Genomic DNA, 24,995 nt, shown 5'->3' with positions numbered 1-24,995 from the left:
TTCCCCAAGTATTTTTTGGGGGGGGGCAGGAGGTGCCCTGTGAGGGCCATGAAGGATGCTTCGCCCTGGAGGGCCATGAAGGATGCTTCGCCCTGGCCGCCGTCACGTCATGCTCCGCCCTGGCCGCCGTCACGTCATGCTCCGCCCTGGCCGCCGTCACGTCTTGCTCCACCCTGGCCGCCGTCACGTCTTGCTCCGCCCTGGCCGCCGTCACGTCTTGCTCCGCCCTGGCCGTCGTCACGTCATGCTCCGCCCTGGCCGTCGTCACGTCTTGCTCCGCCCTGGCCGCCGTCACGTCATGCTCCGCCCTGGCCGCCGTCACGTCATGCTCCGCCCTGGCCGCCGTCACGTCATGCTCCGCCCTGGCCGCCGTCACGTCATGCTCCGCCCTGGTCTCCCACGCTCCATGGCCCAGGCCCGCCTTGCCTGTGTCCTGGTCCCGTTCCCCTGCACGGGCCTGGCCCTCCGTCCCTCCCCCAGGATCGCTTTCGCTCTGCCCCCCGCCTGGTTCGTGTTTGGAGCGTCTGGAAGCCGCTCCTTTGTGGGGGGGCTATGTCATGATTAGTGTTCCCTGTCTTGTCTATTAGTTTTCCCAGGTGTCTCTCATTTTCCCACGCCCCCTTGTTATCCTGTTTAGCTCGTTTGTCTCTGATTATTTAAGACCTGTGTTTCTGTCCTGTCCTTGTGAGTTCTTGTTTAATGTTTAACGTTGATGTTGGTTGTTCTCGTTCCCGAGTCCCGTTATCCTGTTTTCTAGTGTGTTAATAAAACGTGTGCTGCATCTGGATCCTGCCTCTTCTCTGCTTCAGCCGCACCGGCGTTACAGTTATACAGTATACATACATACATATATATTGTATATTTGTTTTGCTTTGTGCAATGCTTTGGCAATATAGTATGTACCTAAGTGTGTCATGCCAATTAAGCAATATGAATTTAAATTAATAGACAGCTTGATTGACAGGCAGACATAAGATAGGCAGACAGACAGACAATAGACATAAAGAGAGACAGACAGACAGATAGACACAAAGAGAGAGAAAGACAGAAACACAAACAGAGAGAAAGACAGATAGACAGACACACAGAGAGAGAGATAGACAGACAGATAGACAGACACAAAGAGAGAGAGATAGACACACAGAGAGACAGACAGAAACACACACACACACACACACACACAAACAAACAAACAGAGAGACAGATAGACAGACACACACACACACACAAACAGAGAAAGACAGACAGACAGACAGACAGACACACACACACACACACACAAACAGAGAGACAGATAGACACATAGAGAGAGACAGACAGACAGACAGACACACACACACACACACACACACACAAACAGAGAGACAGATAGATAGACAGACAGACACACAAACAGAGAGAGACAGACACACACACACAGAGAGAGAGAGACAGACAGACAGACACACACACACACACACACAGAGAGAGACAGACAGACAGACACACAAACAGAGAGACAGACAGACAGACACAAAAACAGAGAGAGAGACAGATAAACAGACAGACACACAAACAGAGAGACAGATAGACAGACAGAGACAGACATGCAGTCAGACAGACAGATAGATAGACACAAACAGAGAGACAGACAGATGGAGAGAGACCGACAGAAAGAGAGATAGACAGACAAACAAACAAACAGAGAGCGATAAACAGACAGACAGAGAGAGATAGACATAGGTAGAGAGATAGACACTTTTTATTTATTTAAAGAGAACACAGGGTATTAAAGTTATGGAGTGTCACACAAGAAAATATTGGTTTCCATCAACAAACATGCAGCTGTGATGAGCCTGTGATACAGGAGATACTGTACACACCAAAATTAATATTTTTTTGCAAGGAGCACTATCCATTTCTGGTTCGATAGTGCTACAAACATGCAGTGACCATTCATATATATGATGTCCTAGATTTAAGATAAGCGTCCCAAATCCACAGCAATGAAAAATCTCCAGCCTTTGCCATCAATACAGAATGACGTGCTAAAGCTTTAAACCACATTAGAGACCGCACAGATCACACCAGTGTGCCAGTCACAGGAAACCCACCCAGGACAATGAGCGAGGGCACGTTCCTCTTTCTCCGTCATATCCAGTTCGCTTTCATTTAGCAGCATTACAGTGGGCCGAACGCTTTCAAAAAGGATCTTGGTCCGGGTCTGTAGGAGAGGCAAGAGGCGGAAATGATTTACAAGGCTCTGGTTAGGCTAATTAGGAGTCTGATTAAAGATTTTAATTAGAGGAAACCAGTCCTCTCCAATTTGGAGTGGGCTGAACAGGCAGGGATGAAGAGTGGATGAGGATGAGAGGAGAAAGGGAAAGAGGAGGTCACAGAGATTGGGAATGATGGGGTATGAGAGAGGGAATAAGGCATTACAGGTACTGGGATGATGAACAGAGCAGAAACAGAAGAGGATGGAGGAATAATGGAGGGAAGGGTAGAACTAAAGAAGGATAAATGGAGAGAATTAGATGGATTTGAGGACAGCAGAGATGAATAGGATGGGGGAAATGGAAAGGGGGATGGATGAATGGACGATAGATGGAGAGATAATGAGGGGCTGTTGGACGCTAAGAGGGTAATTTTAGCAAAACTCCAAGAGAATGGACCTTTGTCCCACAAATATAAAATAAAACATGTTCTCCAGAGAGAGAGAGCAAGAAAGAGAGAGAGAGACTGAACATGACAAGCCATCACCTCTCTTCACCCAGAAAGTCTCAATGTGTCAATAAAGGTCTGAAAGGGTCTCAAATCCTCTTACAGCACATTTTGTCCCGTCCCATTTGCCATGGTTGCCAAGGTAGTGCAAGCCAAACCTCACCCAATTTTTTGTGCCTCAACTTGACATGTCCGACTGCTCAAATAAGCAAACCGTGTTAGACATACAGTACCTTTCAAACGTTTTTTTTTTTAAAGAAATGAATACTTTTATTCAGCAATGAGGCATCAAAATTTACAATAAAGCCATTTATATTGTTGCAAAAGATTAATATAGATATATTTAAAATAAAAGCTGTTATTTTAAGCTTTCTATTCATCAAAGATTCCTGAAAAAAAAAGTTTTCAACATTGATAATAATATGAAATGTTTATTGAGCACCAAATCTGCATATTAGAATGATTTCTGAAGGATAATGTGGAGTAAAAAGAAACAGCTTTGCCATCACATCAAAAAATTACATATTAAAAATAGCAATAATATTTCACAATATTACAATTTTAACGTATTTTTGATCGATAAATGCAGCCTTAGATATAAGAGACTACTTTCAAAAAAATAAACCCAAACATTTAAACAGTGTAGTGTGCATATAAATGAGAGTAGTGTGCATATAAATCAGAAGAGAAAAGAACCGATTCAAAAGAGTCATTCATTCCCGGAATGAACATTTCTTGTCCTGACAGAGAATATTGTACATACGTCTTTAATATGTAAATATTGTGAAGATTTTTTTTTGTATGGCCATTTTACTATCCTGCTACTATCCCGAAAAAAAGCTTCGCTACTAAAAAGTTATGATTTTAAAAAAAAATGATGATGCTATCTCTCTTAGAATTTTTTTCTTAATGGGCTTCTATATAGAATGGTTCTTGTCTCAGCTTTATGCCAAAAAGGGTTCTAAATAAGGAGAAATGTCTTAAATGATGGCATAAAACGTTCCTATTTGCGTTTGCTCGCAAAACCTTTGCGTCTTGCAAAAACTTTTGAGTTCCCCTGAGAAACATTGTGCAAGCGAATGCAAAGTTTCTCTGGGGAACGCAAAACATTTGCAAGAGAACGTAAAAGCATCGACATATAATTTCCCCTCCCATCTCATTTTTCTCCCCATCACTGTAAACAGAGAGTTAAATGCATGCATTTTGTCTGTTATTACAATCTATAATGTGCCAATCTTTGTCTCAAACCATGTCTCGATCTTGTTCCATTGTTTCCTTTATGACCCTGTTTTTTTCGCGTTCTCCCTCCCCATGTGACCTGCACTCATCCACTCTTGCCCTCTCCTCTCATTTCTAAATGTCTCTCATCTCTCATCCAGGTCCTCTCATCTCTCTGCCTCTCCTCTCATCTTTTTCTCTTTCACCTCAATTTTCATCTACTGCATGATTAATTAGCAACTGTGTTCACTATCGCCTCAATTATTCTTAGAGGAAAGGGAACAGTCTTTTTTTCCCCTCTCGAAGAGACAGAGAGTTTTGTTCGGGGAGGGAAAAAACTATATCGTATGATCTCGATTAAGTGAATAAGTGCTGCCATTACGCGAAACTCTATTCCCGTGTGCATTTGCACAGATGACCTTAAAAGCTTTTCAAAATGGATGAACACACACAAAAAATAAAAAACATTACAAATGACTCAACAGTGCATAGAAATATATCTCTATACTTACATCCAGCTCGCTCTATGCGTGAAACACAAATGCAAAGCGTAATAGAGAAATAAGTGTTTAAGTGACACAGTGAATGAAGACATTAATGTGTGCCTTAAAATCAATCCCATAATGCACTTCCACAACTCATCACAAAAAAATAAATAGCTCCATTTGTGACACTCAATCTGTGATTTTCAAAATGAAATCCATGGAGTAAATTAAACATGCAGAGGTAATTGAAAAGCAGAACGGACAGCAAATGGCGGCAGAGGTAGTGGCGCTAATTTAGAGGTACGACAGAATGGAGAACGAGAGTCAATGGTGTAGGATAGAGGAAGGAACAAGAACAATGATGGTGTGATTACAGAGAAACATACAGTACGTGTGATTGAAAGCTGAGTTTTGTACCCACGCGCCACCGGCTTCACCAGTTAATGTTTTTTTCGGCCTCCTAATTTGACGGAGATTTCCATACGGCTTACCTGATGCGCCATTATTAAAAAAACATTTACCCTAAACCCTAATGAGAACGGCAAACAGAGGACAGAGCTGCAGAAACACAACAATAAATAACAAAGACAATGCACCGGCACGCACACACAAACCGAACGGTGTGCTTCGCCAACCTGGAAGGTGATCATAATGACTCTAAATGCATTGAGGCGGCATTGTGTCTGGCTCTGCTGGGGTTTGGTCATTTGCATCAGAATGGATCTCCTGTGTTAATTGTTTACCCCAGGCTAATTACGCTGTGCCTGTCATTACTGACGGCGGGTGAGGCTTTGGGCCACGGCTACACACACACACACACACACACACACACTGATTCCATTATGCATATTTACCGATACATACACCAGTACAAATACAAATCATTTCGACATTCGTACGCACATGTGGAAAATAAGGAGAGATTTGTTTTAATAAGACGTTTATGAGAGCCGGTGGAAATGAGTTTGCGCGCTCAGTTCAGGAGTCATCGTATCTGATGTATCTTAATGAGAATGCCATTCCTCAGGTTGAAAGACTGTGTGTGTGAGAGGCCAGAGACTGATAGACTGATAGAATCTCAATGAGGTGAGACATTAAGAAGCAGCGTTATCGCTTTGATCGAGATGGAAGTGAACACCGCGGGAGTCACCAAACGTGTCTGGGATTTGTGCGCGTGCGTGTTCGCCAGGAGTAGCATCAGATATTACTCCGTATGACAGATTGAAGTTCTTGTATCGCGCGCACATGGCAGCCCTGAGCGCTCTCGTCTTAATGAATGCAGACATCAATGCGGGTGGCATTCGAATGTTAATGCGCACAGGTGAGGGTGGCGTTGGTTCGCCCGCGGGCACTCGGATCCGCTACGGATGCGCAAATCGGGATGGACTTAACTGCTGTTGATCTCTGCCAACTGATGGGACGCTTATGAGAGCGGACAACACCGAATCATGAGAGGAGTGAGGCTTTAATGGAAAATGAAGTTTGCGACGATAAGCGTGGAATGTGTGCGCATACAACTTTATCCCCCCCACGAGTTACCTCCATATGCTTGTCCAGACTGTTAAAGTCAAGGGTTAGAGAGGTCACGACCTTGCCAGCATCACGGGGAGCCGAGGGTGAAATGAGGCAAAGGCTGGCGTGAGCGAGCGTCAGTGTGAGTATAAGTGAGAGGATCCCATCTGTCTCCCTCAAATGGCATGTCATACCACACATACACATGCACGTGCCGGAGTTTCGCTCGTATGTCTTGGACTGAGGAGGAAAAAGTGGGCGTTCTTGGTCTTTCACCCCAATCAGCTCGCCGTGATGTCGCCCTCGTGGCCAGATGGGATGCTATCATTATTCGTGACCCTCCCACTAAGGCTGATGGACAGCCCCACGCAGCCAGTCCCAGCCTACTTTGAGTTTGACGGACAGGTGATGAAGGTAGGAGACAGGATCACGACCCGTCCACCTGAGTCTCTGAGCCCCAGACTCAATAGCAACAACACTATTAATCAAAGTAAATGTGCGAAGACAACGTTCATTTAGCATTTCTACGGCATAACAGTCTTGTTTTAGAAACCATCTGGATTAATACAAGACCATATGAGACCCACAAACAACATAATTAACTTGGGAGCGAAAGCACAAAAGCCATCGTACATCTTTAGGTTCAGCGGGCGTTGAAGTAACAGCTCAAAATGCAAGGAATAAAGTTACCGTTTTTGTAATGAAAAAAAAACTGGCTATAGAAAAGAAAAGGCCAGAAAATAAATATATTAGATAAGTCCAAAAAAGCCAATGATCACCATGTTGTTTTGTGGTAAAGAGTTTTGCCATTAATGACAAAATCTCGTCTCGCAGGGGGAAAAAAGACATACGCTTTGGAGTGTGAGGGTGTGTAGAAGAAAATATCTGCAGAAGGTGATGAACACTTTCATTAATCAAACCACAGATGGATAAGATGAAATTGTTTTCTGATTAAAGCCTTTATGAGATCTGGAATCATTTTAATGATGCACTAAAATGCGATAGGACTTGTGCCAGTTGACTAGTTGATTAGTTCTACCAATAATGCTTTTGGGCTGTGTTGAGCAAGGAGGTTTGTGATACCCGGAGAAAGCTACACTGTAGCTAACTAACATACAGGTAATGGGACCACAACATGTTTTGAGTTGTAAATGCCATATGATGTAACTAATTAATTAGGACAATTTTGTTTGTCTCAATTACAGTAGACCTATAGATAACATGATATTTGAAAAAAGAAATGAAATGCCTTTTGTTGTCACTATACACATGTACAATGAGAGCAACTTCTTTTCCAGTGCAAGCATGCAGAGATATAACAACGTAGAATTAAATAAGTAGTGCAAAAGGAGAGGTAAATATTGGATGACGTGTAATTTTCTTCTATTAAATTCAGAGAAAACGGAGGTATTACTGATTGGTCCAAAAAACTGCCCACAAAACCTCTTACAATACAACCTTAATCTAGAAGGATGGCCTGTTATTTAGCCTCTACAGTAAAAGATCTGGGTGTTATACTAGACCGAAACTTGTCTTTTGAAAATCATATTTCAAATGTCACAAGAACAGCCTTTTTCCACCTTAGAAACATTGCTAAGCTACGTAACATGCTCTCTGTTTCTGATGCAGAAAAGTTAGTTCATGCATTCATGACCTCGAGACTAGATTACTGTAATGCTTTATTAGCTGGTTGTCCTGCATCCTCAGTAAACAAGCTACAGTTAGTCCAAAATGCAGCTGATAGAGTTCTTACTAGGTCAAGAAAATATGATCATATAACACCAATTTTATCATCTCTACACTGGTTACCTATTAAGTTCCGTATCAATTACAAAGTATTGTTACTGACTTATAAAGCCCTAAATGGTTTAGCTCCTGTGTATTTAAGGGATCTTCTATCGCCCTACAATCCATCGCGCTCTTTAAGTTCGCTAAATTCGAGGCTTCTGGTCGTACCTAGGATAACTAAGTCCACTAAAGGAGGGAGGCCGTTTTCACATCTAGCTCCTAAACTCTGGAATGGCCTTCCTGATATTGTCCGAGGCTCAGACTCGCTCTCCCAGTTTAAAACTAGATTAAAGACGCATCTCTTTAGCCAAGCATTCACATAATGCATCGTACCTTTTATACTACAGTTAAATCAGATCAAATGCATTCATGTTATGAACAGCAGCTACGCTAATTATTTCCCATCTGCCTTTTTTGTTGTTATCTCGGGACGCCTATCCCGAGATAACTCAAATAGAGTTCGTCAGCTCCAGTTATGTATCCAGCCTCTCATGGAGACTTCAGATGCCCCAACGCCTGTGAAGAGACGACTCGACGCCTGTGATGAGACGACCCAACGCCGGCGATATGTTATGCCCTAAATTTATGATTAACTAACTGTATTTTTGTTTGTACATTTTTGAAATGCATTTTCTGTAAAGCTGCTTTGAAACAATATGTATTGTGAAAAGCGCTATACAAATAAACTTGAATTGAATTGAATTGAATATAATCAATATTATCAAAAGTATGAAATATTAAATATTGTACAGTAAGTGAATAGAAGAAAGTCCGGGGGTTGGGGGGTTAGACTGTGAAGTCAGTGCATGTGTGAGTTTAAAGTGGTTATGGCTTTTGGATTTTTTTATTTATTAATTTGTTGGTCCTTGTTTTGATGCACCTTTAGCGCCATATTTGTGGATTTAAAGCAATATATATTATTGCTTATTCATCTAAATGGCTGGATGTCTGGATGTTCGTTAAAAGTATACCATTGCGATGGCATTTCGAACTTATTTTTTACTCCTGAGCGAAGAACGAAAAAGATCTTTCTTTTTGGAAAAAAATCAGTTTCTCCACAATCCCTTTCAATTTCTTCTTCATTCTTAAATTTGATCTTTTCTCCACATTATGTATGAAGTACGCAACTTCACTGAAACAATCCTCCATAACCTTAGACCTATTGCTTGTTTCACATATTCTTGAATCAGAATATCACAAAGGGCATTCTGGGTGGAGCGAGCTAACCCGCTCTGTTCTACAAGCATGTATGCTAACTTAGTCATGCTCACCAGACAAACCTTGACTAGTTGTTGACTGGTCTTGGATTGAATCACATGAAAAGTTATTTCTCCACAAACTGCTTCCTGGAGTGCAATTTGTGAGTAAAGAACATAAAAACGAGTAAAATACATGGAGACCTTCTAATATGAATTTTCTTTCAAACTGCTCCAAGACCTTCAAAATGAATGTGGGCTAAATTGAAGACCTTAATTGTTTTGTGCATACGTATTAGAGGACGTAGGCTAATCTCTTGACAAACTAAAAGACATAAATGACATTTGTATGTATTCTAAACCAAAGATATAGATTGTACTGAATGTCAGCTTGCTTATTCTGCTCAAAATAAGGATTTATTGAGTCCATATGTCATGCAAACAAGAAACTATACTTCTAACCACAGATCTGTCGTTCCAACCACACAACTTTGCGATGTTGTTAGAACTATGTTTTTCGGGAAACACAGACTCGTTAAACTACGCTGATAACGACAGAACTTGCGACCATAGTTGGCTAACGATGCTTTTGGGAAACGCACCCCTGGATGACTAGTAGAGTATAGTAGTAATCATGCAATTGCTTTCACATGGGGTGTCCAATCCTGGGCTGCGTTCCAGTCCAAAATCGGCATGCCCTTCACTCGCTAACTTCCCTCCATCTCGTTCACTCGAATGTACGTCATTGCTTACGTTGCACGAGTGCCACTACAGGCGGAAACTGCAATTGCCTGAATTGGAACGTCCTAAGCCCTTGATCACTTGGAATCAGCTGGAGTTGATTTATTATTATAAATTTTTTCCCTTTAAAATGTGTTTAATGCATCATCCAAATGTATATAGGTGTGTTTGGGTTGTTCTAAATAAAAAAAATTATAATTAATATATCAGAGTTGTTTGTGGTGGTGGTGATTAGATCTGGCGACGTCACGATCATGTTGCATTGTGGTATATGGAGCTGTCTGAAGTGTACATATGAAGTAGACTCGCTCCCTCGGTCAAAATCGAGGGAACGAGGGTCTGTTCATATAAACTTCCTTGTCCACTTCACGAAGTGGAACGCACTTCAAAATGATGGCAGGGATTCCCCCGAGGGAAAGTGCGTGTCTAAAAGTGGACTGCCACTGTCCTGCAGAGTTCAGCTCCAACCCCAATTAAACACACCTGAACCCGCTAATCAAGGAGTTACTACTAGACACTTCCAGGCAGGTGTGTTGAGGCAAGTAGCAGCTAAACTCTGCAGGACAGCGGCCCTCCAGGACCGAGTTTGGACTAAATGTTTGGTGGCAGAAACAATTAAGGCCTTCAATGTAGCCCATCTCTTTGGTTGCAGAAGTGATTTTAGCTGCTTTGACACTCTTTTTCTTTCTCTCTCACTTAAGCCAGTCTCAACTCATCTCTCCCGTCTCCCCACTTGTTCGTTTCCATTTCTTGTTGTTTCTCCGTGCTGCCCCCTGAGTCACTGTGATCCTCGGCAAACCTCGCCGTTATTGAATTGGTTTACAGGGAGAGGTTCTAGGTAATGTATCAGCCCTTATCCAAGGAGCCAAAGGGAACAAATATTGACACGTAATTCTCTTTTTTCACCCCTCCTGTATCTCTTTCCCCCCTTCTCTTTCTCCGTCTTTTTTCTTTTATTGTAGCCAGAGGAAGGGGATCTGTGTCGCTGGGGATGAAAATGGATCCTAAATGAAATATTTTCTCCCTTTTTTCCCCTCACCCTCTCTCTCATCCACACCCTTGTTCTCCCTCTCTTTTCCTTTCCCTCATATAAAGAGACTTTTCTCCTCTTTGAGAACACTGTACCCTTTCCACCAAGGCAAATAACCATTAGCGAGAGCAGAAAGAGAGAAAGGAAGAGCAGGAGTGAGTTGGGGGGTGGGCGGGGGGTTGAATGAAATGAAAATAAGAGGTCATTTGTTTCATTTGGATTCTTTTTTTACCCTCCATCTAGGGCCTGTGTTTATCTTTGCTCAGGCAGAGGATGGCTGGTGAGGGGGAAGCTGGAGCGGAGAGGTGTTTTAACGGCCGTAATTTGGGGCCGGTAATATACAGACACAATGGCTTTTCTCCTCCTGCACAAACTTTTCTCATTACGTTTCCTTATTTATCTTCCTGAGGCTGAGCGAGAAAGAAAAAGATTTTATTTAAACATAATTTCCTCTTGGAAAGCTGTCATGTTGAATGAGATATGCCTGAAGAGCGCTCTTTTCTCGGTCCATTTGTCCGTTCTTTCCATTATACCGTCACCGCATGATGAGATGCTACTATTAGCGTGGTCGTCAGGGACATCACGTACCTGTTATTTCTATGGGGACACCGATGGCAGTCCTCGCTCACTCTCTGGAGGCCCTATGAAATCGCCCAATGAGCGCAGTTTCTTTCCTGTGTAATTAGACAATTTGAATATCTCATAAAATCACAAAAAAATAGCCAATAGGATTTGTTTTACCTCAGAGCCATGAACCACGATGTGCTGCTTTGTAGTCCATTTGCATAAGTGTGAGGGACGTTCTCAGAGCACTTGATTGACAAAACTGTGAAGCACAGGATGAGTCGTCAAGATTTTTGGTCTGTTTTCCAGCAAGAGAACAATTTGACATTTGAAATGCATGTATCTGCAAAAATCAATTGTGTCAATGTTGAGTACGTACACCAAAAAAAGTATCTTATGCTCACACCAATTTATTTGCATTTGTTTGAGCAAAAATAGAAAGCAATATTCTAAAAAAATATTACAAATTTAAAATAACCGTTTTCGATTTTAATATATTTTAAAATGTAATTTATTCCTGTGATCAAAGCTGAATTTTCAGCATCATTACTCACATGGTCCTTCAGAAATCATTATAACATGATGATTTGATGCTCAAGAAACATTTCTGATAATTTTTTCAGGATTCTTTGATGAATAGAGAGTTCAAATCAGCAGCATTTATTTGAAATACATTTTTTTTTGGTTACAATGTAAAAGTACTGTCAATGTGATCAATTGAATGTGTCCTATATAATGTTTCTTTCAAAAACAATCCTGACCCCAAACATTTGAACGGTAGTAAATTTATTGGGTTTTAGTATAGACATACATTCAAACTAAATGGCAAAAACCCTTCATATATGTATTAGACATGTTCGTCAAGTGGTGCAGTTTTCACTTAGTAAGCAAGGAAACTAGGGTTCAAATCCCAATATTATATATAATTGTTTTTTTAAATAAACCAAGCAAAAATCCAGCAAATGCAAATCTGCAAATGTAGACATTTCTGCCACAGTGTACTAGATAAACACATTTTTACCTACAATAATTGGGCAACTAAATTATCAGTTGTGTATAAATTCAAATTGCATTTATAATCCACTTTGCCTGTGTCCCCTCAGTTTGAATGCATGATACTTCTGGTCGGCATATTCTCTCTCTCTCTCTCTCTCTCTCTCTCTCTCTCTCTCTCTCTCTCTCTCTCTCTCTCAGAGTCCCAAAGCTCTCATATCCCTCCATCTGCCAACCCTCCATCTTCCCTTCTGTTTTGCTGTCATCCATTTCTCTGTGTTGCACATATCCTGATTTCCTTCTCCAATCTTTCTCTACCCCTCTCTCTCTCTCTCTCTCTTTCTTTCCCCATTTCACCTGCTTTTTCTTGACTGAACGTGGCACAGAATAAGTTTCTGAAAGCTGGGGAAAGCGCACCCCTGGGAATCTCATGCACTTTTCGCTTTGTAGAAAGAAAATTTCGAAAGAGAGACAGTGAAAACAGAGGGGGGAAAAAAACAGAGCGAGAGGGAGAGAACGACGCAAAATGCGAAATCAAGCGAAAATCAAGTTCAAGGCCAATCGCCCTCGTCGAGTGCTCGCTGAGCATCTAAGCCATTTCGTTTGCCTAACTCATGAATAATTGATTAGATAATGAAAATCGTAATGAGGCCGATATTTTAAATTCAAATTCAAATCAAACACTGTCTACGACACCCAGCGCACTTCAAGAGGGCAGTTGTTTGCAGCGGGATGCTGATTGGTTATGGCAGGTGTCATGTGATCAGGCTGAAATCATTGTGTTTTGGGATAAAGATGTTCATTTTCATGTCACGTAAACGCATGTATGGAGTGGCGAGACACAGGTGCTGAGAGGCCACGGGAAACACGCAGAAAACATGGACATAAACCCGGAATTGATCGGAAATGTGACTAGATGGCAGAAAATATGGAAAGTCTCATATACAGTTGTCGGGTACATACCTCAAAATCGTAAATTGTCATCAAGAGACTTTCCTTGATGAATAATTCATAAAGCCATTTTTCACCCGAGCGTGTTTGTTTGCTATAAACTGTGCGAGGTCATAAATCTGGTCCAAAAAGGCAATGTAAACATGCATTCGGTATGAAATACATGCCATATATCTCTGACTTCCCAGAATACAATCATTAAGTCACTTCCCTTGTTCTGGCTCTGTGTTCCTCCATCTTTCATATTTCCCCTCTTCAAGCTCGGCTTTGATAAATGCAATCCTTTACTGCTCAAAAGTAACACAGCAGTGTTATTACTGGCTGCTCACCTTTCTCCTTCACTCATTCTGTTCCCTAGCTACCCCTCTTCTTCTTCTCCACCTCTCCTTCTCCTCCCTCGCTCTGGGTCACTGTTGACATTGAGCTGTCAGTGCAGAGAGAGAGAGAGAGAGAGAGAGAGAGAGAGAGAGAGAGAGAGAGAGAGAGAGAGAGAGAGAGAGTTGTGTGAGTTTCTAATTCTCACAGATATTGGAACAGAGAAAGTGGCATGGGAATGAGAACATCACTGCGCGCACACACACACACACACACACACACACACGCACGCACGCGCGTACACACACGCACGCACGCGGTTTCTCCATGTTTTCTGTCTCTCTTATTTGCTCCTTGTTGCTCTCTCTCTTTCTCGCTCTCTCAGATTCAAGTGGTTTCATTGGCAAGGTTCAAACAAAAAAGCTTTACATTTCCCAAAGCATTTGCAAAACTATAAATACACATTTTACACGGATATACACAAGCTAAACTATACTAACCTACTAACTAACTTACTAATCTACTGTATGACCATTAAAGCTATATCATGCATGTGATTAATTTGATATTTTTTATGTCAACTAACCAACTACATACTACAATAATAACTGGGACCAACGTCAATGCATTTGATTAAATCTATATTTTTAATGGAATTCATTTATTGAAGTCACCATGAAATGAAAATTCACAGTCAATTTTCTTAACAAGTTATTGGTCTTATTGTGGAAGATTTGTTAGTTTGCTCGTTTTTTCACTGTACACTGCATATTCAGATTTGCCCCCATCCAACCAACATGGATGGATAACCAATCCTAGTCCCCGGCCAACATTTTTTCCTTTTCCCGATAACCCGTTTCACTCGGATGTATGTCACAATATGGATCTGTTGCTACTACTGTTACATTGCGACTAAGTAAAAAACGAAATAAAATAAAAATAAAATAAACCATTCAATGTCATAAGTATATTTGTGACCCTGGATCACAAAACCAGTCATAAGTCGCACGGGTATATTTGTGGCAATAGCCAACAATACATTGTATGGGTCAAAATTATCGATTTTTCTTTTATGACAAAAATCATTAAGATATTAAGGCCCCATCCACACTACTGCGTTTTCGTTTAGAAACGGACACCTTTTGCTACGTTTGCACCTTCCGTCCAGACTAAAACGGCAAAAACGAAGACCTAAAACAGAGAAGTTTAGTAACGCTGCCGACCCCGTTTCGCGATTTGAATCTCCGGAGGGCGTTTTAATGAAGACGGTCAAAACGGAGGACTTTAGAAACGATGACGCAGAAGCTTACGCTCGGCTCTATGATTGGATGTCATCAGTCATGGCGTATGCTTCCTTGATTCGTCAGCCCCCAATCACATGACCCGTCCCCGGGAAGAAAACATGCAAAAACAGCCTGGACTACGTAACGTTAGTGACTGCAACATGGATAACGAATTACAAGCGTTACTGACGTTGATGTCTTTGCTAGCAGCTGTTGTGCAAGTAAATTCTGCATTTTACAATGCTACAACTGACTACATGCGCCTGTTTACACCGGCACGCGCATGCCCAGTGTTGGTGAATGGTCACGTGATCCGCGTTTTCAGTCGTTTTAATGTGGACGGAGATCAATTCTAATACGCAGCTAAAACGCTGGTGTGGACGGAGATCGTATTCGTTTTAATTCTCCGTTTCTAAACTAAAACGCAGTAGTGTGGATGAGGCCTCAGTAAAGATCATGTTCCATGAAGATATTTTGTAAATTTCCTACCTTAAGTATATCAAAAATGTATGTTTGTGAGTGAATGCATCACAATCGCGAACATAAATGCACAACTTTAAAGGAGATTTTCTCAATATTTCGATTTTTACAACCTCAGATTCCAGATTTACAAGTAGATGTATCTCGACCAAATATTGTCATATCCTAACAAACCAGACATCAATGGAAAGCTTATTTATGCAGCTTTAAGATGATGTACAAATCTCAATTTCTTAAAAATTTTACCCATAAGACATGGTTTTGTGGTTCTGGGTCACATTTACTAAATTTGGCATTATACGGGTGTCAAATAAATAAATAAAAAATAGTAAAATGGTTTAAAAATCTATATATTTTAAATAAAAAATGTATAACTTGCACACTGAGTCCGAAATTCGTGTCCGAAATTTTTGCACGTTAACAAATAAATACGACCTCACGTTGTCAATCACGCTTACACACTGCCTCCGAAACTTTCATCCGTCATAAAAAAATAGAAACGGGTTTGATTTTCTGCGTTTTTCGCATCCGTAACAAGCATTTGAATGGTGTTTTGACAATTCAGAGCCACCGAATGATGGACACGAAAAAAACGCATGCTAGTAGTAGTGTTACACAACAGCATAAACATACACACAATGTATAAATCATATACACAATCCCACACACGGACATTCCCACAGCAACGCTCTCCTGTATCAGGACAGCGCATGAACCATCCTCATTAAATATTCATATAATAGATTTGCCTTGTTAATTATTAAGCAGGCCTGCTGTGTGTCTGTGTATCGGTCCATCTGCAAGGGACCCAAATCTCACTATAATGTCTCACACACTGTGTATTTGTGCACATAGTGCCACAGACAGAGCCACTGACGCACTCTCACACAGACAGGACAGTGACGAAATGAACTTGCACTTCTTTTTACCTTCATCCCTACCTCTGCCATCACTTATCTGGAGTCTCTCCCTCTCTCGTCTTCTCCACAGTCTATTTCTCTCTCATATAGCTCTGATAAATGGCTAGCGGTCGGAGACAATCACAGATCACTCAACACAAGCAATATCTGTAGAGCTGTGCTGCAGTCATTAACTACAAGAGATAAAACACACACTGTCTGTCTCCCTCACACACACACAATCCTCAATCCTGCTGGATCCCATCGAACGGGTTCGAGTGTGCAGGGTTTCGCGCTATGTATCTGTCCATGTGATTTTAAGGATGGCCTAGAAATGGAGGTGGGTAAAATGAGGGATAACACACACACACAAAGCGACCGCTGTCTATTGATCAAACCAGACAGACTCATTTATGGCACTCACACACAAAAGGTATAGAAGAAACACGGACACACACGTGCTGAAAATTATGTGTGTTTTTGTGTTTTCATTACCTGAGGGACAGGGAGGGTTTATGGGGGAGTGAGGAGGGAGGGCTTGGGGTTTCAGTGTGTGTGAGTGTGTGTGTGTGTGTGTGTGTTGTTTGACAAGCCATTGCCATGGCAACGAAGAGACAGCCTCGTTAGCCCTGCAGGTGCTAATGGAGATAACGAACCTGCACTTACACTATTTTACCTCTCCTCTCACCTATACTCCCCCTCCCTCCTCTCTTCTGGTGAACCGCTTTTTTTTTACATTCACCCTTGGCTTCCATTTCTTTTCCATGTGCATCACATCATCCCACATCTCTATTTAGTGTTCTCTCTCTCTCTCTCTCTCTCTCTCTCTCTCTCTCTCTCTCTCTCTCTCCATTTACCACAAATTTCCTTCTAAAAATGCAACGATAAATATCTGGGAGGCACAATAGATTCAATCCAATTCGAAATTAGGTTGTGATTTTCAAAGTAGAAAATGTAAGCAGGTTTACAAAGACAAGAATAGTATAGCTAACAAACAACGGTGTTGGAGTAACGAATTAAAAGTAGAAAAGCTACTACCTTAAAGGGATTGTTCACCCAAAAATGAAATTTCTCACCCTCATGTCGTTCCAAACCCGTAAGACTTTCGTTCATCTAAGAACAGTGATGAAGATCTTTTTGATGAAATCTGAGAGCTTTCTGTCCCTCCATTGACAGATACACAACTGACACTTTGACACTTCAAAAAGTTCAAAAGCTCAAACTAATCCATGAGCATTGAGCGGTTTAGTCCAAATTTTCTAAAGAGACACGATCGCTTTATATGATCAACAGATTGATTTTAGGCTTTTAATCACGTATAAACATTAATCAGCTCACACATCAGGGCCCTGTACCATGATGTTGAACAAACTCAGGGTTGCGGGATTAGTTTCGAGTTGACAAAACCAATCCAACCAGGCTTTGTTGGTATCATGAGATGCTGATCATCAACTTTCTCTGTCAACTCAGGCTCTGATCCTGAGTTTAGGGGTGACATCAGTAGCGAACAGCCAATCACATGCTGAGAAAGAGTGAAACTCATTAAAAACTCATTGAAATTAATTTCTCGCGACAGAAGCAGCCCAATTCACTTATTAAATAAAAGTATTCAAATATTAAGAATTAAAACAAATTTACACTGCAAGAAGACAATAGCTGTCTATGAAAGAGGACAACTAAAAGAAAAAGTCTCTCTAATGTATATCAGTGCAAGTAAAAGTTGTGAAGTTAGTTTATACAGTTGATAAAGGTATAGAGAGAATTTAAACTCACATGTAGTCATTTTATAGCTTAATCTGTTGATTATAAAGCGTATTTATATTACCTTCATATATTTATTCATTTAAACTCTGTGTAATAATAATTGATGAACTAAAATTGTACATGTGTGATTGATTAAAGGGTATAATAATTACATAAATAATATCTAAATCATAAAAAAATGTTGTCTTTAAAAATCATTTGCTATGTGACCTTTAATTTGGAGTACAAACAGGTGGAGTGACTTTATCGAATCAGACATCATGTGTCACTTTGCTCACAGCTGATTGGTCCAAGTTTGGTTTGCAACCTCTTACCCAGAACATAACCTTCCCCGGACCAGGTTAGCCGTGGAGCGTTACTGTGGCGAAGAACACAGCTAAAAGCCAAACCACTGTCATGGTGCCTAAAACCCAGGGTTAGCACAAACTAAACTGAAACATGCCTGGCTAGCCACCTAAACCGGCTTCATGGTATAGGCCCCAGTTGTGGTAAACGTAAGCTCAAGCATGTTTGCTTGTGTGAGAACCAATGAGATTCATTCCTGTGTTAAGTAGCAGGTTTGCGCTTTAGCAAGAACCAATGAGCTTCCAGTGGTAGTTGTGGTGGCCACTCAGGCAATATAAGTCATCTGATGATGGCTATATATTTAAAGGGGTGATGAACTGAGAAATCAAATTGTCTTTGAGTTTCAGAACTAAAAACTTCCTTGTTAGTCCAATAAAAGCTTTTATTGACACCAGCGAACGGCAGGTTTATCAAAGTGTTGATCTATGATGTCAAAGGGTATCAAACCCCGCCTCCGCATCCGCCTACTTCAACACCGCCTGTTTAGCCCCGCCCACCGATTCACGCATTACATGAAGCTCATTATATATATGCAAAGCTGTTATCCAATCACAGCAGTGGGCGTTTACTTGCAAGTCTTCAATGCGGCACGCCCATAAAAACGGAGCGTTTCATGAGCTAGGCTCAAAACCAGGGTAGATAATAGCCTATTACTTATTCATTTTGATGTTTTTGAATGTAAAAAACAAGCAAACGTCATAAGCTGACCTCAGACAACAATAAAGACACTGGCCTGAATATGTTCAGTGTAATCTGCTTGCTAACTAGTGTTGAGAAAGTTACTTTGATTGCACTGTAGCTTCTACTGTTGCTTACTATATTTAACTAGTTTAACTGTGCTTGTTGCTATAGTAGCCTCCAAACTAACAACAAGTAGGTACTACATAGAAACAATTCAAAATAGCAATGAGTCTTTTCTTCCTCAATGGCAGGTTGATACAAGGAGAAAAAAAGGACCTAAACCAAAACATATTCAGATCATTCATCTATAAAAGTGGAAAGGGAGATACAGAGAGAGAAAGATAACCACAACACACTAAATACAAGAATAAGTCTTCCTTCTTTAAGTGCTTCTGTTCAACGTCTCTAAACACAAACTGCCTGACCCTGAAACTACTACTATTTCCTGTTCCGTCGCAATTCAAGCGCCGGCTTCATTGTGGATCCTGCAGAGGTTCATGGACCCATCGAGAGGAGTGCGACCACACACACTATTAAAGACCTGGCCTTCACATAGCAACACACTTCAACTACTGCACAACTGAAGTTATTAAAACACACACACACACACACACACACACACACACACACACACACACACACACACACACACACACACACAGGAGTAGTTTATCACACAACTAATTACATAAACACACATTAGCAGATTCAGATCCACACACAGAATACATATATGCATATGACTTGCCCATTAATATTCACACACACAGACACACACACACACACACACACACACACACACGGGGCATGTGTGTTTGTGCAGTCGTCTTCACTCATGCATAATATGACACGTTTGGAAATTACAGACAGCAGAAGATGAATCTCAAGTCTTCATCACTAGATATGAGCAGACGCACATGCAGAAACGCTCCAGTGCAAAGCGCACAGTATTCAAGACCAGACATGAAAACACATTCAGCATTTATTTATTGGCCTTATTCATCTTATCTAGGCTCTTACCACAAAAAAAAAAAAAAAAAAAACAGTTGCTTGATATAATATGAGGCAAATTCTGAAACAAACACTAAATCTAAAATAAATAAATAAATAAGGCTTATATTCCACTATGTTGTGCATTTTATAAACATTAGATGCTATATTTGATGGTATATTGAAGATTGGAGCTAGAGAGCTGCAAAAGATGCTTGAGTTCAACGCAACACCATGTCGGAAACATGGGACGATTGTTGGAGCCATTAAGAGTCTGTGCGCTCCCATACGGAACACAAATATATTAATATACTGCAAAATATAATGCAATATATTACATAATACATTTCCATATATGGGAAAATAGTGCTTATATTTTTCAATATACTGCAATATATGCATTGACCATGCATGGCTATATCTTAATACATATAAAATATTTATAAATGAAGACAAATATAGCATTACATCATGTTATATTCACAAAGTTTTATCCTTTATTGTGTACATTGCACATACCTGTTCCCATATAAATGTGAAAGACATTCACGGGGTGAGTTGCAACAGATTTTTAGTTCCCAGCATGCTTTGCTTCTGACTGTTAAAGAAAAAATATGTGTTATTTAATGTTTTGCTCAATATTAATAGGGGAGATCTGTTAGTGTTTTATGTTCTATTATTTTGGAATTAAAAAGGTTTTCTGGGATGTCTGAGTTTTTGGGGTTACCATTGTGCTGAAGAGTAGAGCCTGTGGTCCGGTTGACCATTGGCCGAAGACTATTAATACCCTTCTATATTTAGAAAGTAATGGCTGTGCACTCCTCAGCACTATGATAGTCTCTGGACTAAATATTTTAGTACATGCAGGTGTGCTCTTGTTAACTAGCTAGAAAATATGAAACATTTATAATGTAAATAATTAAAAATTTAAGAAATATATCACATTATATGTACGGTATTTTCTATAAATGTGTTTTTATGCTGCATGAGTAAATATATCTGCAATATATTACACATGCAGTAGTACCATGTCTGATCACATATCAATCTATTATAAAGAGTATAATTGAATATAAAATGACATACATTATGATATATTAGTAAATATATTGTCACATATTTTTCAATATACGAAAAGCAGCAATTCCTTATATATTATTATTGTAATAAATTAACACAATATATTATTCTGTATATTTTCAAATATACTGTTAAACCATTTAATACATTGATCATTTATATAGGGAAATATATTTTCTTTTCATAAGGGCTGATACATCAAACTGCAGACGTTTTTAATCATTTTAATAAGTATCAAGTCACTTTTATTTGCATGTTAAAATGAAACTAAAATCAATCTTTTTGTAAATTTAGTCATCACAACATTATAATACACGTTATAAAAAATGGATATTTATTGTGAGCTTTGCTAAAGATTACATTAAACAGTGATACTAAATTATTTATGTTTTTAATAACTAGCATTTGAAGATGGCAAAGGTAAACAAATGATAAAAATAGAGGAAATAAACATGCACATTTAAATAATCCACATCAACTGATACTGATATAGGACCGATAAACCGTGTTCAGTAAAAAATTGATTTTCAAGCTTCGGTTTTCATCAGCTAACTCGAGCAATGATCTCACATTACAGCAGGTCGTCCATCTCTACAGGACTGACCTCAACATTTCCCCTGGACAAACTCTTACTGACAGCTAAAACAGCAGGATACGTACCTACTTTAAGCCACGGACACAAATAATCTAAAGGTTAAGACATAATACAACATGCTTTTTCTGCTCGAGGTTCAGTCAATACCTCTCCTTATCACAAAGCCTGCTGGGAAATTACTATAGCAACCAAATTTAGGGATTACAGGTTCAACACATTGACTGGGTCCTAAACCGAACGCTGACAGGGTATTAGTGAGAAGGTGGCTTCTAAGAAACCGGTTTTAAACCAACACACCATGTCTTTTGGAAGACTTGAACAGGTAGAGGAAATTTCAAGAGTGTTGAAGTGCCGCTGTTATGCTATTTTAAAGGATCCTAATTTTGTTTTAGAGTCTCCTACAATAGGATTACATGCATCCAAGGTAAAAAAAAAATCATAATATTTATTGCACATCACCTCATTTCTCAAAGAGTCTGAAAACGGTTCGTTGGAAGATTCAGTCTCTTCTAAACCCCTCCTTTCCGAGAGCTACTCTGCTCTGATTGGCCAGATGGCCCAGTCTGTTGTGATTGGTCGACTGCTTATAGCGATTGTCAGAAACAAAAAGCCTATTACACCATATCTGAACTTCAGCTCCAGATCTTCCTTAGCGCTTGTAATCATATGAACAGTAATGATGGCGTCGGTTTTTCCGTATCAATTCCAGCGCGAGTCCTCGTTCTTTTGTAGGGAATTACAAACCTGCGCACATATATTCAAACGCACATAACTATAAAATTAATTATTTATGCGCACGTGAACGCCATCAGCGTTTATCACGTTCGCGTTTAAAGTCTGTGTAGAGAGAACAGTGTCGTCTTAGCGGCCCCTAATTTAATAACTAATGATCTTTTCGACGGAAGTGAATCAATCAAAACTAACTTTAGCTGGAAAATAACATTATTTAAGAACCGATATAAAGCCAAAACAATCTGTTACCTTAAATTATCCATTTATCTCTGTAAAGCTGCTTTGAAACAATCTACATTGTTAAAAGCGCTATATAAATGAAGATGACTTGACTTATGAAGTGCATCAAAGTGGATTCTCAGCGCTGAAAACGGCGTCTTCTCAACATGAACAACACAAACCAAACTCTTCCAGAAGTAGACGTTGTTCACGGGTAGCCAATGAAGACCATAGACTGGCATTATGCAAATTTGTTACATTGTTACGTAGGTTTGTAACAGGAAATGAGACTGGAATTACTGACGACTCGTTTCAACAGTTCAGAATCAATTATTTTAAGAGACAATAACTTAATTTGTCGTACACTATGATCTTTAAAACTTTGCAGACTTTATACATTCACAAACAGAGATATTACACACTGCATGAAAGGTAATATTCAAAAAAGCATAATAGAGGCACTTTAAAGATAACCAAGCAAATGTACACATATTTTCAACCACTCCATCAGCCATTTTGGGGAAACCACAGACAGTAGAGCTATGCAGCTTTTCATATAAGTATATAAATATTTTCCGTGCCCCAAAATGCCCTTGTAAACTTCAAGCAAGGCTAAACGTTTCCTAGGAAAGTCTGCTCAGATCCCAACTCAAGTAAACTATAATCGACAGAGATCACGAAACATTTCCACTTTTTTTCACCCTCTCTGTCTTTTCATGTCTGTTCTCTTTTTGCTCATGTTGTCTCTCACTCTCTCGATGGATGAAAACCAGGTGTGCCTTCACACCCTGTCTAGCCCCATCTGTTCCTCACTGTCTGAAAGAGCGCAGGAGCGAGGGAGAGGAACGAGGAGGAGAGAAAAACAGAGTGCAGAGGATATTCCCAGTGGCAAACAGTAGTAAAGACATTCCTGAGGTGTGAATCTCTTCCTGCGCTCCTCCCACTATCCGTTCAGCATTCAACCGCTCGCCCTGTTCTGACTACTGCTCCAAAAGCCAGAGGCAAGGTATGACCCTCACACACACACACACACACACACACACACACACACACACTCGCTGAACACCTGCAACCGCAGGATTGAGATGTCATCTGTCAAAAACAGTTTTAATGCTTATAAAAAAGAAAATAAATCTTTTAAATAAAACACACACACACACACAGTGCTTTTGTTTTCATAAGATGTCAGAAGACATTTCCTCTGTTTATATATTAAGCACTGAGCTACAGAATCAAATCACACAAACACAACTGTGCAAAATCAGGAAATGAGCATAATTAAAACATGTGCACGTAAGCTAATCTGCATGCGAGGGGGGCAAACACACACACACACATTATTTGCAAACATTTGAATTGCTAGTTAATGGCCTGCAGGGCCCGGGAAGTGCACGCTTAATAATCATAGGTGTGACTATTTCCTTGAACTGTCAGTCAAAGCAGAGGGGAGAAACAAAGAGAGGTTTGATGTCGGCGCGCACACACACACACACACACACACACACACACACACACACACACACACACACACACACACACACACACACACACACACACTTTCCATCTTCCCATCCATGTAACTGTCCAAGGTCATTCGAATACTTCATGTTCCCCAGAACTGCCCGACATCTGAATATGACTCAGAAACGAGATGACCTCCTCCACGCCATAAAGTACCGGTGGGATTCAGCCATTTTTCCACGTCTCGCATGCTGTATTTTAATGCTCGATGCTGCCAGGATTGCACACACACACAGAACGGGAGGCTCGACGTGCCATTAGTAAGAAAAATCTCATAAAGGAGCAATAAAAAAATCTGAGAAGTCACAAAGGACTCCCTCTCTCTCGTTGGTTTTATTGGTTGCTCTCCAAAACTCTGGTATTGTAATTGCAGTCACACACACACACAAATGGTATTTGGGTTTTTGGATGGATACATGGATTTGGACGAACCGAAGCAGAAAAGGAACAGAACAAAGGACCGAGATGGTAACAATTAGAGTCAGAGAGAGCAGGATAGAGATTGGGATGAGGCCGAGACGCCATTCAAAAGTTGGCACACTAAAGCTCTGTTCCAAAACCTAGCGAGCCGCCGACCTGAACAACATTTCAAACATTTCATCCTTTGCAGAGAAGGCAATCTTAGATCCACTGAGACAAATACAAAATGGCCAACGAGTTCAGAGAAATGTTGATTATAATTATAGTGCTTCATTCAAAACTAAAAGTAATCCAATCTAACCAAAATTGACTATTTTACCCATTATTTGTATGTGCTACTTACTTTTAGCTTGGCAAACAACAAATAGGATGTGAGGAGGAATCTCCCATAGACAAATAAAACAACAGACAGATAGATAGATAGATAGATAGATAGATAGATAGATAGATAGATAGATAGATAGATAGATAGATAGATAGATAGATAGAT

The 24,995-nt window shown here is 40.2% G+C and overlaps 1 protein-coding gene and 1 long non-coding RNA gene across 3 annotated transcripts in view; both read right to left on the bottom strand.

Annotated features, from left to right (window-relative positions):
- Window positions 1-11,544, bottom strand: part of serpinh2 (serine (or cysteine) peptidase inhibitor, clade H, member 2) — a 50,624-nt gene extending 39,080 nt beyond the window's left edge. For both annotated transcript variants that reach the window (XM_079584552.1, XM_079584553.1), the window contains exons 1-2: window positions 11,415-11,544; window positions 11,262-11,347 (exon numbers count right to left, since the gene is read on the bottom strand). The gene's annotated coding sequence lies outside the window, so the exon portion shown is untranslated. The remainder of the gene's footprint in view (window positions 1-11,261; window positions 11,348-11,414) is intronic.
- A 1,965-nt stretch (window positions 11,545-13,509) lies between these two features.
- Window positions 13,510-24,995, bottom strand: part of LOC306983854 — a 32,862-nt gene continuing 21,376 nt past the window's right edge. The window contains exon 5 of the long non-coding RNA XR_013794445.1: window positions 13,510-13,605. This is a non-coding gene — a long non-coding RNA (uncharacterized lncRNA). The remainder of the gene's footprint in view (window positions 13,606-24,995) is intronic.

The sequence above is a fragment of the Phoxinus phoxinus genome (genome assembly GCF_949152265.1).
Source record: "Phoxinus phoxinus genome assembly, chromosome: 2".
Lineage (NCBI taxonomy): Eukaryota > Metazoa > Chordata > Actinopteri > Cypriniformes > Leuciscidae > Phoxinus > Phoxinus phoxinus.
Note: the sequence above shows the minus strand (reverse complement) of the source record. Positions and strands in the feature narration are given on the sequence as shown.